The 17,965-nt window shown below is 45.2% G+C and overlaps 1 long non-coding RNA gene across 1 annotated transcript in view; it reads right to left on the bottom strand.

The window, feature by feature from the left end:
* LOC129635544 (uncharacterized) overlaps positions 1-17,965 on the bottom strand; it is a 228,412-nt gene that overhangs the window by 120,324 nt on the left and 90,123 nt on the right. The window lies entirely within an intron of this gene.

The following is a 17,965-nucleotide window of genomic DNA, read 5'->3' as shown; positions in this document are numbered from 1 at the left end:
TGTTTTTTACCCAGAAGAATAAATTTGACTAGCCCTGGATTTGGAATATTAACCATCCTTCCCAACCTGTGTTTAAAATTATTTGTTGCACAGCAGAAACTAACACGATGTTGTAAAGTGATTATCTTCCATTGCTTCCCTCATAGCTCAGTCGGTAAAGAATCTGCCTGCAATGCAGGAGACCCAGGTTTGATTCCTGGGTTGGGAAGATCCCCTGGAGAAGGAAATGGCAATCCACTCCAGTATTCTTGCCTGGAGAATCCCATGGACAAAGGAGCCTGGCAGCTACAGTCCATGGGGCCACAAGAGTTGGACATGACTTAGCGACTACAACACCGCCACCAAAAAAAAAAAATCCTATGATAAACCATATTGGAAAAGAATATTTTAAAAAAGAATGCATGTATGTGTACAACCAAATCATTTTGTTTTAAAATAGGAATTAGCAATGAAAATCAACTATCTCAATAAAAATAAATAAGAAAAATTTGCTTGTGTAAGCCAGCTCATGGTCTAGTCCATATTTGCAAATTTTGTTAAAAGCCTTTTGTTTTTAAAAATAAATATTAAGAAGTACTTCAAAGAGTATTCTCTACTCTAAAAGACAGAAAAATCAAGTCTATTTTCTACATCTGCATCTCCATTCCTTCCTTGCAAGTAGGTTCATCAGTACCATTTTTCTAGATTCCATATATATGTGTTAGTTAATATACGATACTTGTTTTTCTCCTTCTGTCTTACTTTACTGTATACAACGGGCTATAGGTTCATCCACCTCACTACCACTGACTCAGATTTGTTCATTTTTATGGCTGAGTAATATTCCATGGTGTGTATGTACCACATCTTCTTTATCCATTTATGTGTAGAGAAAAGACTTGTGGTTCCAGTAGGGAAAGAAGAGGGTGGGACAGATGGAGCAAGCAGCATTGACATACACACCCCATCATGTGTAATAGATAGCTGCTGGAAGTTGCTGTATAATACAGGAAACCCAGCCTGGTGCTCCGTGATGACCTAGAGGGGTGGTATGGTGGTGGAGCCGGGAGAGGAAGTTTAACAGGGAGGGGCTATCTGTAGAATTATGGCTGATTTGCATTGTTGTATGGCGGAAACCAACCCAACATAGTGAAGCAATTTCCCCTTATTTAAAAAATAAATTTAAGGAAAAAAGAAGAACAACATAGGGATATATTTCAGTATATAGGCATACCTCCTAATGTCCTCCAATGGTAGGATTCCTCAATGAATTTTTTCTAAATCCCTCATTCCTCTTCCTATAGCATTTTAGGAAAAGTGGGCTTTGGAGTCAGACTTGGTTAAGATTATTGGCTCTGCCATTTCATAACTCTGTGGGACATGGGACAGTCACCTACCCATTCATGTAAGCCTAGAATTTCACAGGTTTTGTTATCAAGATTGAACATGAGGACATCAGTATGTGTCTGGCACTAGAAGACTATCCACTGATGCCCTGCCTGCCTCTTCCCATTCCCCACACAACTTTCCCCTCCGTGGACAATGCTGCCGCCTCCACAAGCAGTAATTTCAAAACAAAGATGACATAACCCTTGGCTGGCTTGTCTGTGAATCCCATGTTACACTCTATACCTAAATGTGTCTAGAGGGTGTGCCCTTAAATTCTATTTGAATGACCTAAGCTTGGTCAGGGGCAGAAAAGAAAAGCAGATGTCAGCCTTCATGTGTGGGGGCACGGGGGGTGGTAGTGGATTCCCTGTTGCAGAAAAGCTCTAGTGGACCAACTAATGTACAGGTATCAGGTGAGAAGCGGGCTTTGGCGTAAAACAGAAAATGAATCACATGACTTTGTACCAACAGTACAGTAAAACCTAATAGAGAAAGTTTTAAGTCATGGGTAAAATTCTGCTTGATTCAGGGATATGAACAAGCTTGCTCAAAGGAAAGGAAGTTCTCTGTGGGTAAAATTCTGCTTGATTCTGGAATATGAACAAGCTGGTTCAAAGGAAAGAAAGCTCTCCATTAAGACGTGCTGGCCTTTGGAGGACCATGTAGAAGCTGGTTTTCCCTGGTGACCAGAGGGTTTGGAACTCACTGGACAAGGGCTGAGCCCCTGACATGGGTGGAGCTCTGCTGGGCACAGCAAATTTGTGCCAAAAAAAAAGGCCTGGAGGCCCATCGAACCCAGATAACAGCCACAAAAAGGTGGCTAAAAATTAGGAATCTAACAACATGCAGGTCATATTTCAAAAGGCTCCCTCTACCACTTCACAACCACTCAGGTAGGGTCACTAGCCATCAAGCTTTATCAAACCTTGGGAATTCCCAAACTGAGTCAAGATCAGGAAATCAGTAAGAGCAGAGGTTGGACACATTTCCATCACTCGCTATTCATCAGCAAGATCTAAATAAATAGGCTTTTTTTCTCTCCCTAGCCTGAGTCTGGGTGATCATGCAGGCGGGCTGAGAGTTGGGGGCACACATCTGAGACTGCCTGAGAATGAAGCAAACCTCAAGGCTGTACCCATCACCTCCAGCCTCTGCTAAGCTCTAGCATGCTTGTCCCTCAAAGCATCTTCTACGTTGTTTTGAACTGATCATTAGGGAAAGTCAGTGTTGGAAGGTGAGAAGACAGCACTATGGAAAACAGAGAGGCTTCCATTCAAATTTCAGCCCTGAAAGTCCCAGGCTTGTGAGCTGAGGCACTCACTCAGCCTTCTGGTAGCCAACTGTCCCTGTTTATCTGCAAGCAAAAGGAAATCCACCCCGAATACTCATTGGAAGAACTGATGCTGAAGCTCCAATACTGTGGCCACCTGATGAGAAGAATCGACTCATTGGAAAAGACCCTGATGCCAGGAAAGATTGAAGGCAAAAGGAGAAGAGGGCAAGAGGATAAGACGGTTAGATAGCATCGTGGAGTCAATGGACACGAGCTTGGGAAAACTCCAGGAGATAGTGAGGGACAGGGAGGCCTGGCGTGCTACAGTCCCTGGGGTCACAAAGAGTTGGACACAACTGAGCGACTGAACAACAACAACAGAAGGATTCCCAGGATCCTTAAGGATGTCCTGCTGCAGGACAGCAAGGGCCAAAACCAAAATGTCCCAGGAAAACCAGGATGAACTCACCACCACCCCCCCCACCCTGACTTAAACTCCGAGCTCCCATCTGTCTGTCAGGAAATGGAGTGAGGAGACCTAACAAGCACGGAGACACAAAGACGGTAAAGATGGGAGGCCTCGCTGGTGCCAGAAATGCTGTAAATCCTCACTACTCCAGCCTAGAGACGCTGCCTTGCTTTTTTAAGAGAATAATAAGAGAAAGGAAAAATAAGCAGGAAAGCCCCAGAGATGGGGAAAGAATTGAGAAACAATGAGGAAAAGGGAAAAGCAGAAGCAGCAACAACAGCCAGCAGCCCGCTATCTCAGGGCGCTCCTGAATCCTGCAGGAATCCTGCAGGAATCCTGCATGGCTTCAGTAATGACTGTGAGACATGGGGCAGCGTGACAGAATAAAAATGACTCCTTCTTGGGGCACTCAGTTCAGAAATCATCAGAAACGAGCTCAGAGCACCGTCTGCTCTGAGACCCTTCTTTTCCTCTTTCTCCCTATATATTAGCACACCCCCCACCCCCACCGGCGCCAGTTCCAGAGAGCCGGCAGGAAGGTGGAGGGCGAGGTTGTTTCCTATCACGGTTGCCCAGCCCCCTGGAGCCAGAGCGCGGCCCTGAGGGCATCCACGTCCAGGTGCTCTCACAGGCGACACCCACCCTGCGTGTTCTTGCTCTCTGCCTGAGCCTAACAGCCGTAAGCTTTACCACTGCTTGGTTGCCACACACTGTCAAGCGGAGGTTTCAGCAGCTTCCTTTTGACAGAGACTTAATTGTTGTTGCTACCTGAGTGTCGAGTGCATCTCTCTAGGCTGGAGGGCTTTTGGGAAAATGGCACTCATTCAAACAGGAAAGGGGATCCAGCTAAATGAGGGGCCTCAGCAGGATCTCAGCAAGCAGGAAGGCAGTTGTTATCATCATCCCCAGGAGCTAAGAGGTCCCTTCACTTAGCTCTCTGGATGCCAAGAGTTTCAGGGGCATTGCTAGCAGGAATCTGGGAAAAGATCACTGGACCGGCAGTCAAGAGACCTTAATTTAGGTCCTGGGTCTGTCCCTACAGGGCTGTGTGCCCTTAGATGAGTTCTTGAAATTCCCCGTGAAGTTTTCTCATCCATAAAATGAAGATAAAGATAAGACTGTAAATTCCCATCTAGTCTACTATGCAGGCTCCTTGTAGGAGAGAGGGATATTAAATCAGTTTATAGACACTAAGATAGTTTCGGAAATGTTAAGGTGGCCAAAACTGGAACCAGTCTAATCACAGTGGAATGGTACATTCATACCATGAAATACTACATGGAAATTTTAACAGAACAAACAACTGCAACATACCATAGATGCATGAGTTTTACCAACAAAATAATGCATCAGAGAAGCCAGGTATAAAAGGCTATGGGTTGCATGATTTTATGTATAAGTGAAAGTGAAGTCGCTCAGTCGTGTCGGACTCTTTGCGACCCGAGGACTGTAGCCCACCAGGCTCCTCCTTCCATGGGATTCTCCAGGCAAGAATACTGGAGTGGGTTGCCATTTCCTTCTCCAGGGGATCTTCCCGACCCAGGGATTGAACCCAGGTCTCCTGCATTGCAGGCAGATGCTTTAACCTCTGAGGTTCAAAAACAGAAAAATGAATCTCTGGTGACAGAAATTAAAATAGTGGCTACTTAGGGTAAGGGCAAGGATTGACTGGGAAGAAGTACAAGAGAAACAGTCTAGGATGTTGGAGGTGCTTCCTATCTTGGTCTAAGCAGTGGGTACCTGGGCATTCACATATGTAAAAATACGTTCAGCTTTATAATTAGTATCTACATAGTGTATCTGCTTTAGTGTATGTCTGTAACACTTCAATTTAGAAGTCTCTTTAACAAATGGTGTGAGAAAAACTGGACAGCCACCTTCAAAAGACTGCAACTGGACCACTATCTTACAGAACACACAAAAATTAAATACAAATGAATTAAAAACTTGGACATAAGACCGGAAACCATAAAACCTAGAAGAAAACATAAGCAATAAGGACCTGGTAATTTTTTAAATCTGACATCAAAAGCAAAAGCAAGAAGGGCAACAATAAACAAGAGGGACTACATTAAACTCAAAAGCTTCTGCCCAGCAAAGGAAACCGTCAACAAAACGAAAAGGCAACTTACACAACAGAAGGAAATATTTGCAAATCATATATCTAATAAGGGGTTAATATCCAAACTATATAATGATCCCATACAACTCAACTCCATAGCAAAAAAAAAAAAAGCAAACCAATTTTTAAGCAAGAAGAAAATCTAAACAGACATTTTTCTAAGAACATATACAGATGGCAAAGAGGCACATAAAAAGATGATCTACATCATTAATCATCAGGGAAAAGCAAATCAAAACCATAAAGAGACATCACCTCACTATGGAAAACAGCATGGTGATTCCTCAGAAAACTAAAAATAGGACTACCATGTGATCCAGCAATTCCACTGCTGGGTATTTTTCCAAAGAAACTTAAAGCACTAAGTCGAATGCACCCCCATACTCCTTGCAGCGCTATTTACAACAGCCAAGTTACAGAAACAATCTGAGTTTCCATCAATGGATGAATGGATAGAGAAACTGCTTTGTGTGTGTGTGTGTGTGTGTGTGTGTGTATACATACAATTGTGTGTTGTTTTAGTCGATCAGGCGTGTCCGACTCTTTGTGACCCCATGAACTGTGGCCCACCAGGCGCTTTTGCCCGTGGGATTCTCCAGGCAACAATACTGGAGTAGGTAGACATTCCCTTCTCCAGGGATCTTCCCAAACCAGGGATCAAAGCTGGGTTTCCCTCACTGCAGGCAGATTCCTTATACCATCTGAGCCACCTTATTCAGTCATAAACAAGAACAAAACCTTGCCACTTGCAAGAGCACGGATGGACCTCAAGGGCATTGTGCTAAGTGAAATAAGTCAGACCAAGAGAGACAAATACTGTATGATCTCTCATACATAGAATCTTAAAAATGGAAAAAAAGAAAATTCATAGGTACAGAGAACATTATTGGTTGCCAGAGGCGGTAAGGAATAAGAAATGGGTGGACTGATTTTTTTTTCCCTTTTTAGCTTAAATAAGCTGAATAAAAATAAATAAAATATAAATTAATAAAGGAAAACTATAAAAGACTAGCCAGACACCTGAATCACTATACTGGGCAGATTCACGGTTATGAACTGTGTTCTATGTGGATTTGTCCTTCTCTGTGACCTCAATACATCCTGAACATGAAAGCGCAAAAACAGACAACATTTCAAAATGAGAGGCAGTGCCATCTACTATTTAAAAGCAAACGGCACACGTGTATTCACACACACACACCAAAGCTGCTGCCAGCTCGCGGCCACTAATAAAGATGAAAATCTCTAAATGATCTACTGCCAGGCTTGATCACACTGATCTGTTTCTGATCGGAGCAGAAGGAAAGCAGAGACTGCAGGAAGATGGAAAGTACCGCTCGGTTTGACAGAGGGAAATATGATTAGAATGCACCCAGGCGGAAATAATGACTCGCCTCCCCCCAGGACAAGCCCGCCTTCCCGTCTGTACCCATGACAAGCCCTGCATTGTTAACGACAGGGTGCCGGGAGGCTGGTGGCATCTCAAATCCCACCTGACTCATCATGCAATCAAATAATACACAACCTGAGAAGCCCAGACATTTCCCGAAGGATGGTGCGCAAAGGCACGTTGCACACTCACCTCAGTGCATCAGAATCTAAAAGGAACTCTCTCATTAGATGGGTGCCCCAGAGGAGCCTGGGAGGGAGATGCGGGGTGGTGTGGGTTTATTGAGAGGGTACTCTTGGAAGGAACTCTCGGGCAGTGAGGAGAACAGAGAGGTCAGGGTAAGGCAGGAAGGATGTCTGTGGTCTCAGCTTGACACAAGCGCTAGCCTTATCCCACAGAAATTTCTGGAGCAGGAATTACATCACAGATGGTCAATCATTCACCGGAGACTGTTCTCCCGTGGCGCAGGGATGAGTGGGTTCTCATGTCTACCAGGGAAGGTGGCCCCAGCGGCAGAGGACAACTCTCTAAAAGCAGGGGCACCTGTGGGCCATTAGAAGCTGAAGTTCACAGCAGCTGAAGATTTGGTTCTGGGGCTCTGGGATCCCCAGTCAAGGGCGTCAGGGTGAGGCACCAACAGACCTGGAATACCACCTGCATGCTGACAACCTCGGGTTCCTATCTCTAGCCACATCTCTCCCCAGAACTGCAGACTCAGAAACCCTATGGCCCGCCCAACATCTCCAGGTAACTGAAACTGAATTTGCCCCACACCCAGCACCTGGAGAAGGCAATGGCACCCCACTCCAGTACTCTTGCCTGGCAAATCCCATGGACAGAGGAGCCTGGTGGGCTGCAGTCCATGGGGTTGCTAGGAGTTGGACATGACTGAGCGACTTCACTTTTATTTTTCACTTTCATGCATTGGAGAAGGCAATGGCAACACACTCCAGTGTTTTTGCCTGGAGAATCCCAGGGACAGGGGAGCCTGGTGGGCTGCTATCTCTGGGGTTGCACAGAGTTGGATATGACTGAAGTGACTTAGCAGCAGCACCTGATCCCAAACCTGCTCCTTCTGCATCTTCCCTTCTCTGTGAATGCTTGATTCGACTCACCCAGGGGCTTGACCTTGATCTCTCCCTCACTCTCTCTCCAGTCCATCAGCAAATCCTCTTGGATCTACCTCAAAATAGAAGGCAGAACTGGACTACTTCTCAGTCTTTGAGAACCACCATCCTGATCCAAACCATAGTTTTCTTTTTTTCCCCTTTCTTTTTCTTTTTTTTGTTTATTGTTTGCATCCCTCAACTAGAATGGGAGCTCTAAAAAAGCATAGATTGTTTCTGTTTCGTTCACTGCTATGCCCCAGGTGCCGTCATACCTGTCAGTTAATAGTACATGACCTATAGGAGGCACTCAACAATCGTTGAATAAGTGAATGAATGATACAGCTCAGCTTGGGGATCTAGGAAATGAAATGGTTTGAGTCAATGACCTATGAATTTTCTTTCAAATATAACATCCTGAAATTAATCTGTTGATGGATTATTCAACTGATACTTAAATGACCTGTGAAGTTATTTCAAAACAGGATGTAAGAAAACCACAATATTCTTGCCTGGAATACTGCAGTGACTTCCCAAGTGGTCTCCTTGAGTTAAACTTGGTCCCCCCAAAGCTGCCCGAGGGGTCCTGCTTAGGAGGAGGAACAGTATCCCTCCTCTGTTCCAATGGCCCCATCTCATGCAGAGGGAAGCCAAGGTCCTTAGAAACCGTAATGCCCTGAGTAACCTGGGGTCTTACCCTCAAGCCCCTCCCTTACTGCTGCCATGACAGCCATGCTGCCCTCGACACTCAGGGAGGCCTGGTCCCCACTCAGGGCCCCCGCACTTGCAATGTCCCCTGCCTGGAACCAGACGTCATCATGGCTACCCCTTTACTTCCATCCCATCTCAGCTTAAAAATCACCTTCTCAGTGACAATTTCCCTCATCACCTCAAACCCTCCCACCCCCTCATTTCATACTCCTCTTTCCTGATTTAACTTTTTTAAAATTTATTTTATTGAAATATAGTTGATTTATAATGTTTTGTTAGTTTGTGCCATAAAGCAAAGTGATTTTATACAAATGTATATATTCTGTCTAGCATTCTCTTCCATTATGGTTTATTATGGGATATTGAATATCATTCCCTGAGCTGTACAGTGGGACCTTGTTGTTTAATATTTATTCTCTATGTAATCGTTTGCATCTGGAAGTGCCAAACACTCCCTGATTTAACTTTTTTATCCTTTAGTATTTGTCACTACCTAAAATATTTAACTTAAATTCTTGCATATGGTCTGTTGCTTCCAATAGAATGTAGGCTTCTAGAAGGAGGGGATCTTTCCAGGCCCCCTCCATTACTAAAACTCCAGTTCCTAAAACAGTGTCTGACACAAGAAGGGACTCAGTATATGTTGATCAAGTGAATGCATGAATGAATAAATGAATGAAATATATAAATATATTTATACATCATTTCAGTCACTCAGTCATGTCTGACTCTTTGCAACCCCATGGACTGCAAAACTCCAGGCTTCCCTGTCCTTCACCAACTCCCAGAGCTTGGTCAAACTCATGTCCTTTGAGTCGGTGATGCCATCCAACCATCTCATCCTCTGTCGTCCCCTTCTCCCACCTTCAATCTTTCCCAGCATCAGGGTCTTTTCAAATGAGTCAGTTCTTCGCATCAGGTGGCCAAAGTATCGGAGTTTCAGCTTCAGCATCAGTCCTTTCAATGAATATTCAGGACTGATTCCCTTTGGGATGGACTGGTTGATGCTCCCTGCAGTCCAAGGGACTCTCGAGAGTCTTCTCCAACACCACAGTTCAAAAGCATCAATTCTTTGGTGCTCAGCTTTCCTTATAGTCCACCTCTCACATCCATACATGACTACTGGAAAAACCATAGCTTTGACTAGATGGACCTTTGCTGGCAAAGTAATGTCTCTGCTTTTGAATATGCTATCTAGGTTGGTCATAGCTTTTCTTCCAAGGAGTAAGTATCTTTTAATTTCATGGCTGCAGTCACCATCTGCAGTGATTTTGGAGCCCCCCAAAATTAAAGTCTGTCACTGTTGCCATTCTTTCCCCATCTATTTGCAATGAAGTGATGGGACCAGATGCCATGATCTTAGTTTTCTGAATGTTGAGCTTTAAGCCAACTTTTTCACTCTCCTCTTTCACTTTCATCAAGAAGCTCTTTAGTTCTTCTTCACTTTCTGCCATAGGGTGATGTCATCTGCATATCTGAGGTTATTGATATTTCTCCCAGCAATCTTGATTCCAGCTTGTGCTTCATCCAGTCCAGTGTTTCTCATGATGTACTCTGCATATAAGTTAAATAAAAAGGGTGACAATATACAGCTTTGACGTACTCTTTTCCCAATTTGGAACCAGTCTGGTGTTCCATGTTCAGTTCTAACTGTTGCTTCTTGACCTGAACACAGATTTCTCAGGAGGCAGGTCAGGTAGGCTGGTATTCCCATCTCTTTCAGAATTTTCCACAGTTTATTGTGATCCACACAGTCAAAGGCTTTGGCATAGTCAATAAAGCATATGTAGATGTTTTTCTGGAACTCTCTTGCTTTTTCGATGATCCAATGGATGTTGGGAATTTGATTTCTGGTTTCTCTGCCTTTTCTAAATCCAGCTTGATAATCTGGAAGTTCATGGTTCATGTACTGTTGAAGCCTGACTTGGAGAATTTTGAGCATTACTTTGCTAGCGTGTGAGATGAGTACAATTGTGTGATACTTTGAACATTTTTGTCATTGCCTTTCTTAGGGATTGAAATGAAAACTGACCTTTTCTAGTCCTGTGGCCACTGCTGAGTTTTCCAAATTTGCTGGTATATTGAGTGCAGCACTTTCACAGCATCATCTTTTAGGATTTGAAAGAGTTCAACTGGAATTCCATCACCTCCACTAACTTTGTTCATTGTGATGATTCCTAAGCCCTACTTGATTTTTAATTCCAGGATGTCTGGCTCTAGGTGTGTGATCACACCATCATGGTTATCTGGGTCATGAAGATCTTTTTTGTATAGTTCTATGTATTCTTGCCACCTCTTCTTAGTATCTTCTGCTTCTGTTAGGTCCATACTGTTTCTGTCCTTTATTGTGCCCATCTTTACATGAAATGTTCCCTTGGTATCTCTTCTTTTCTTGAAGAGATCTCTAGTCTTTCCCATTCTATTGTTTTCCTCTATTTCTTTCAATTGATCACTGAGGAAGGCTTTCTTATCTCTCCTTGCTCTTCTTTGGAACCCTGAGTTCAAACGGGTATATTTCCTTTTCTCCTTTGCCTTTAGCTTCTCTTCTTTTTTCAGCTATTTGTAAGGCCTCCTCAGACAACCATTTTGCCTTTTTGCATTTCTTTTTGTTGGGGATGGTCTTAATACAGATAAAATATTTAGAGGGACTTACCAATGGAGAGGGGCTTCCCAAGTGGCGCTAGTGGTAAAGATCCTGCCTGCCAATGCAGGACACATAAGAGATGCAGCTTCGATCCCTGGGTCAGGAAGATCCCCTGGAGGAGGGCATGGTAACCCACTCCAATATTCTTCCCTGGAGAATCCCATGGACAGAGGAGCCTGGCAGGCTACAGTTCATAGGGTTGCAAAGAGTCAGACACGACTAAAGCGACCTAGCACACAACATGCATACCAATGAAAGGGCTTCCCTGGTGGCTCAGATGGTAAAGAATCTGCCTGCAATGCAGAAGACCCAGAGTCAATCCCTGGGTTGGGAAGATCCCCAGGAGAAGGGCATGGAACCCACTCCAGGGCTGTAGTCCACAGGATCACAAAGAGTTGGACACAACTGAGCAACTGACACTTTCACCTCCATACTAATAGAACTGTGAATAATTTTTTAAATCTTCTTAGTTTAACTCTCTCTTAGGATTGTTCTAGATTTTCTAAATTCAATTTTTATTACATATATAATTTTAATATTTGTTTATACTATTTTTAGAAATAATTCTATCCCAGAAAAACTTACTTTGTAATGTTTATCATTGTTGTTTCAGTTGCTAAGTTGTGTCTGACTCTTTGTGAGCCCATGGACTATGGCCTGCAAGGTTCCTCTGTCCATGGCACTTCCCAGGCAAGAATACTGGAGTGGGTTGCCCCTTCCTACTCCAGGGGATCTTCCCGACCCAGCAATCGAACCTGCATCACCTACATTGACAGGCGGGTTCTTTACCACTCAGTCACCAGGAACTAGTTAGCCAGAAATCCTCATCCCCAAAACAGTGGCCCCTGTGACCTGCCAAATATCAGATTAGCCTGTTTCTCCCTCAGCTCTTGGGAATCCAGAGTGATCAGCATAAGCTGATGTGTGGGAGATGGCGGAGGAGATGGCCTTGGGGCAGCAGGGCTAATTCCTCTCCCAGGTCCTTGCAGGAATCCATCACAGAAGACCACGGTCCTCCCCAGTGTCCTCACCTAAAAAGACGTTAGAGGGACTTTCCTGGAGGTCCACTGGTTAAGACTTCACCTTCCAATGCAGGGGATGCAGGTTTGATCCCTGGTCAGGGAACTAAGATCCCACATGCCTGGTGACCCAAAAAACCAAAACACAAACAACAGAAACAATATTGTAACAAATTCAATAAAGACTTTAAAAAAAAAATGATCTGCATCAAAAAAAAAAAAAGCTAGAAAAAAAATTCTTGGTTCTCACACCAAACCTATGGAATCAAACACTGGAGAAAGACCCCAGGAGCCAGGGTTGAACAAACCCTACAGGTGGCTCCAAAGCAAACTCAGCAGTGAGGTCACCAACCACATCTAACTCACTCAAAACAGGACTGCAGCTCGAACAGGAGGGTGGGAAAGAGCGTGGGGTCCACACAGGGACTGGGGCGGGGGAGGTGAGGGGGGGCGGAGGTTGGGGGGAGATCAGGAGAGGAAGTGTCTTCCTTGGTTGCGGCAGGGAAAATATGGCAACTGCTTGAAATGTGATAGATTTGTCAAAAGTATGTGAAAACGCCTCAAAGACCGGCCCAAGTCTGTGTTTTGCTCACACCGTGTATACTGTGCCTGGCACAGAGCCTAGAGCCTATTAAATATTTGTGACTGAATTAAAAGTGAATGTATGAATAAATTAGCTCTATAAATTATGTAACATGACATGCTTTCATTTGTGCTATAATGATAAAAATTGCAAATCTGTCTTCAGGATTGGGAATGACAACCCAGAAAACCTCTGGCCACCTTCTTGCCAAGGTGGCTGTCCCTCGGACATCCAAACCCTCAGGGCCTCCTCCATATCTTCAATTCTGAGATGCCTGAAGACCAGGTTGCCAGATAAAACTCAGGGTATCCAGTTAAATTTGAATTTTAGATAAACAATGAGTCATTTTCTAGGGTAAGCAAATCTCGAATACTGCCTAGGACATGCTTATTCTAAAAAAATTATTTGCTGTTCATCTGAAATTCAAATTTAACTGGGCATCCTGTATTTTTATTTGCTGAGCTTGGCATCTCTACCATGGACTCAACTGGTTCCTTGGAGCAAGCCAAGCAAAGCTTCTCCATACCCTGTCATTTGTGGGAACAGGGTCCTGCTGCTTCTTTCTTGGAAAGGTCCAGGATACCTCCCAAGGCTCAAGGCTTTGCTCACTTGGATAATAGGCCTGTGTCTTTATTCTATTTGCTTTGACTCTTTGTAAAATAGATGGGGAAACAATAGAAACAGTGACAGACTTTATTTTCTTGGGCTCCAAAATCACTGAGGATGGTGACTGCAGTCACGAAATTAAAAGACACTTGCTCCTTGGAAGAAATGCTATGACAAACCTAGACAGCATATCAAAAAGCAGAGACGTCGCTTTGCCAACAAAGGTCTATATAGCCAAAGCTATGGTTTTTCCAGTAGTCATGTACAGATGAGAGAGTTGGCCCATAAAAAAGGCTGAGCACCGAAGAATGGTGCTTTCAACCTGTGGTGCTGGAGAAGACCCTTGAGAGTCCCTTGGACAGCAAGGAGGTCAAGTCAGCCAATCCTAAAGGAAATCAACCTGAACATTCATTGGAAGGACTGATGCTGAAGCTGAAGCTCCAATATTCTGACCACCTGATGCGAGGAGTTGACTCAATGGGCATGAGTTTAAGCAAACTCAGGGAGATAGTGAAGGACAGGGAAGCCTGGCATGCTGCAGTCCACAGGGTGGCAAAGAGTCGGGCACAACTTAGTGACTGAACAACAACAACAAATACAGTACCATCCCTACCTCTAGCTTCCCATCCTCCTTTTTTTCAAAAATCAGAGTATAAATGCTTTTACAATACTGTCTTAGTTTCTGCTGTACAACAACGTGAATCAGCCATATGTATACATATATCCCCTCCCTCTTGGAACTCCATCCCACCACCCCCATCCCACTCCTCTAGGGTGTCACAAAGCACCGAGATGAGCTCCCTGTGCTATACACAGCAGCTTCACACTAGCTAGCTATTCCACTCTTGGTAGTGTGTAGATGTCAGTACTCCCTCTCAATTTACCCCCCACCCCAGGGTCCACACATTCATCCCCTACTTCTGTGTCTCTATTGCTGCTGTGCAGATAGGTTCATCTGTACCACCTTTTTAGATTCCACATACATACATTAATACATGGTATTTGTTTTTCTCTTTCTGACTTACTTCACTCGGTATGACAGTCTAGAGGTCCAGCCACCTCTCTACAAATGATCCAATTTCATTCTTTTCTATGGCTGAGTAGTATTCCGTTGTATATCTGAACCACATCTTCTCCATCCATTCATCTGTCGGTGCACATTTAGGTTGTGTCCAGGTCCTCTCTTCCTTTAACCCCCTCTTACCCTTTGAGACTCATTACCTCTCAGTGGAAACCTTCCCTGGAAAGCACACAGACACACACACGGAGAGTCTGCATAAAACTATTCCCTTTGTATGTACCAGCTTCCATCCTAGCAACTGCCCTTCTCGGGTGGGAAGCAAATATAGATGCCTCTGCCTCTTTATTTATAACACTGAGCACCTGTTTATCACTGCATTCCCAATACTCTGTCCCATACCTGGCTTTCAAAAGGCGTTCGATAAATAAGTGAAGGTATAGTAACCTCTTTGGGAAACCACATCCAATTCTTTTGAAAGCAATCAGGAAATAGTGGGAAGGGGACCTCCCTGGTGGTCCAGGTGCTAAGCTCCCAATTCAGGGGGTCTGGGTTCCATCCCTGGTCAGGGAACTAGATCCCATATGCTGCAACTAAAACCTGGGGCAGCCAAATAAATAAATATTTTTCTAAACTAATAAAAAAGAACTTGTGGGAAGAGAGGAGTCCTCACAGGTGTCTTGCCTTGTAAATCTCTCTCCCTCAGGACAAGTCAGTGGCCTCCAAGCCAGGGACTCACCCAGAGGACACACAGGTCCTCACACAGAGTCCAGGGTCTAGGAAAGCACCTTGCAAACAGATATGGGGTGATTCTCCCTGACCAGTCAGACAGTGGACCTGAGACCAGGCAACTAACCTTGGCCGTGCTCATGGGCCAGCAGCATTGCCAGCGCATTCTCAGAACTGGCCTTGAACTTCCTGGGGTTTTCTCCCCCCTTTTCACAGGTACTGCAACTCGCTGTATGTTTAGTCTAACCTACTGCCCATTAGATGAGGAGTCAGGTCCTGCTTTTCACTCAGCCTCCTCTCAACCCCTAGCTGGGGAGGGCATCTCTGTTGGATGGTAACCTGAACATTCATTGGGAGGACTGATGCTGAAGATGAAGCCCCAATACTTTGGCCACCTGATGCAAAGAACTGACTCACTGGAAAAGACCTGGGAAAGATTGAAGCCAGGAGGAGAAGGGGACGGCAGAGGATGAGATGGTTGGATGGCATCACCGACTTGATGCACCCGAGTTTGAGCAAGCTCCGGGAGTTGGTGATGGACGGGGAAGCCTGGTGTGCTGCAGTCCATGGGGTCACAAAGAGTGGGATGCAGCTGAGAGACTAAATAACAACAAACCTGGGTCTCCCACCTACTTGCTTGGTGGGTCCTGAGAACCTGTGCGTTAAGCCAGTCCATGAAACATTCCCTGGTGAAAGCCTCAGAAAATAGCGAAAAACAAAGCCCACCTGCAAATGGAGAACTATTCGTTTGACAGCAACAGCAATACCAGGTCACAGGGCTTGTCATTAAATCACTGACATCCAGTGATGTACATCCAGTGCTGAAAATAAAAGCGCACTTCTGAAACATCTATGGCTGAGATTTAAAACCCCTGGAACTGAGACATTCAGAGGTGAGTGTCCCAGGACAGCCTTCAGCCTGGCTCCAAGGCCTCAGCTCAGAACCCAGGAAGGCAGCTCTCATCTCTCTCCTGGTGATACCCAGGAAAGAAATGTGTCTGGAGGGGTGACAGAGCAATCCGTGTGGCTCCAAGATGAGGCTGGAGAATGCAGACACGTTTTGCTTCCTCTTTTACGCTTTGAGCATTAATTCTCATCTGCAGAGAAGAGGAAGGGTCCAGTTATCTGTAAAAAAAGTCGGGCTCACCCTCTTCTGTGTCTACACCAGGTTTAGAATGTGGTGTCAGTAACATGTGGGCTTCCCAGTGGCTTAGCAGTAAAGAATTCATCTGCCAAGGCAGGAGACGCAGGTTCAATCCCTGTGTTGGGAAGATTCCCTGGAGAAGGGAGCGGCTACCCACTCCAGTATTCTTGCCTGGAAAATCCCAAGGACAGGAGCCTGGAGGGCTACAGTCCATGGGGTCCCAAAGACTCAGACACGACTTAGCAGCTGAGCACATGTGCACACACATCAGGGACATGGTCTTGCCGCTGATAGTGGATCCCACTGGAATTGAGGGAAAATATTCTGCGCTCTTTTTAGGCGAGTTGGCCCCAAGATTAAGCACCATGAGAGCCACTTCCTAGTCGCCATTTCTTCATCTGGTGGTGGTCCACCATCTCCTTTTCCTTGGCAGTGTCTGCCTTTCTCTTTTCACTGGTTGACATATGCAAATTGTGTAAGTCCAAAATTCACTTGCTCTGAGATGCAGGACAAGAGAAGATGAATTCAAGTAACACCACTGATGACAAGATATCTAACAAAGCCTTCCAAGGCTAGCGCTGCCAAAAAGAAAGAGACTCAGGAAGGGGAACCAGAGGGACCTAGACCTCTGACTGCAAGTCAGAAGCCTCTGGCCTCTCACAGTCATCCCATGGATCCCCGTGGTTGGACAGGACCTGAAGCTGGTAGGAGACAGACAGAGGAAGCAAGAGATGAACCCTTTTCTTTCTTCCCTGTTCCTGCTCAGAATGTGCAGTAGCGAATGTGGGGCAGCACACGCCCTGCCCTCCATGAATACCGTCACCGGACACCCGGGAAGCTCCTAAGGATCTCCCGGTTGTACGAATCCTTCTGTTTCTCTTCTCCATACAATTTTAAGACCTAAAAAGGACATTGCTTCTAAAGACAAGTGCAGGTGGGTTGGGGCCTGGGGAGAGAAATCTCTCAGGCCATGTCCTGCTCTGCAGGTGGAAATGTCCTGCCATCTTGGAGTCGAAAGCAGACACAGGCCACATGCCCTCTCATAGAAGCTTCCTCTCCAGCAAGAGCCAGAGGGAAATTTGGTGTCACTTGCTGATGCGTGTAAACCTCCACAAATGACTCAACCCCCAAAAGACAATTTCACTAGAGGCACTTTTTTTTTTACCCCTAATTAACTATAAAATTGCTTCAAATCTCCATTTCACATTCACTCAAGGATATGCATTCCTCTTGTTCCAGATTTTGGGAACAGAGTGTCAGTCTGCTCATAAATCTAGGCTGTACCTTTCAGATGTCAGAGCTTCAGAGAAGAGAGACACCACCTGTCCCTCATCCCCAGACAGCCCCCTGCCTCCCTCTCCCCTTCCTCTTGCTCAGATGAGACACACAGTGGACCCTCCAGCCCACCAGGGAGATATTCTTTAGCTCCTTCAGAAGATGGGAGAGGGGACTTCCCTGGCAGTCCAGTGGTTAGGACCCTGAGATTTCACTGCTGGGGTCATGGGCTCGATCCTTAGTCAGGGGACTGACCTTAAGATGGCACAAGCCATGTGACAAAAAAGAATGAGAGGGGAGGTGATATTTAGGGGCACTGGTGATGCACCAGTCACTGTGCTGGTGCCGTCACTCCCCTGCGGCACTCAGTGCCACACGGCACCAAGAGGTATGGCTTACTGTCCCATTTTACAGGTGAGGAAACTGAGACGAGAGGTCAGCACTGTCAGCTCACAGTGGTCCAGCCAGAGGCTGACCTCAGGCTGGAGTGTGAGGAGGTCCTCTCCTG

Source organism: Bubalus kerabau, chromosome 20, assembly GCF_029407905.1.
Source record: "Bubalus kerabau isolate K-KA32 ecotype Philippines breed swamp buffalo chromosome 20, PCC_UOA_SB_1v2, whole genome shotgun sequence".
Taxonomy (NCBI): Eukaryota; Metazoa; Chordata; class Mammalia; order Artiodactyla; family Bovidae; genus Bubalus; species Bubalus kerabau.
Note: the sequence above shows the minus strand (reverse complement) of the source record. Positions and strands in the feature narration are given on the sequence as shown.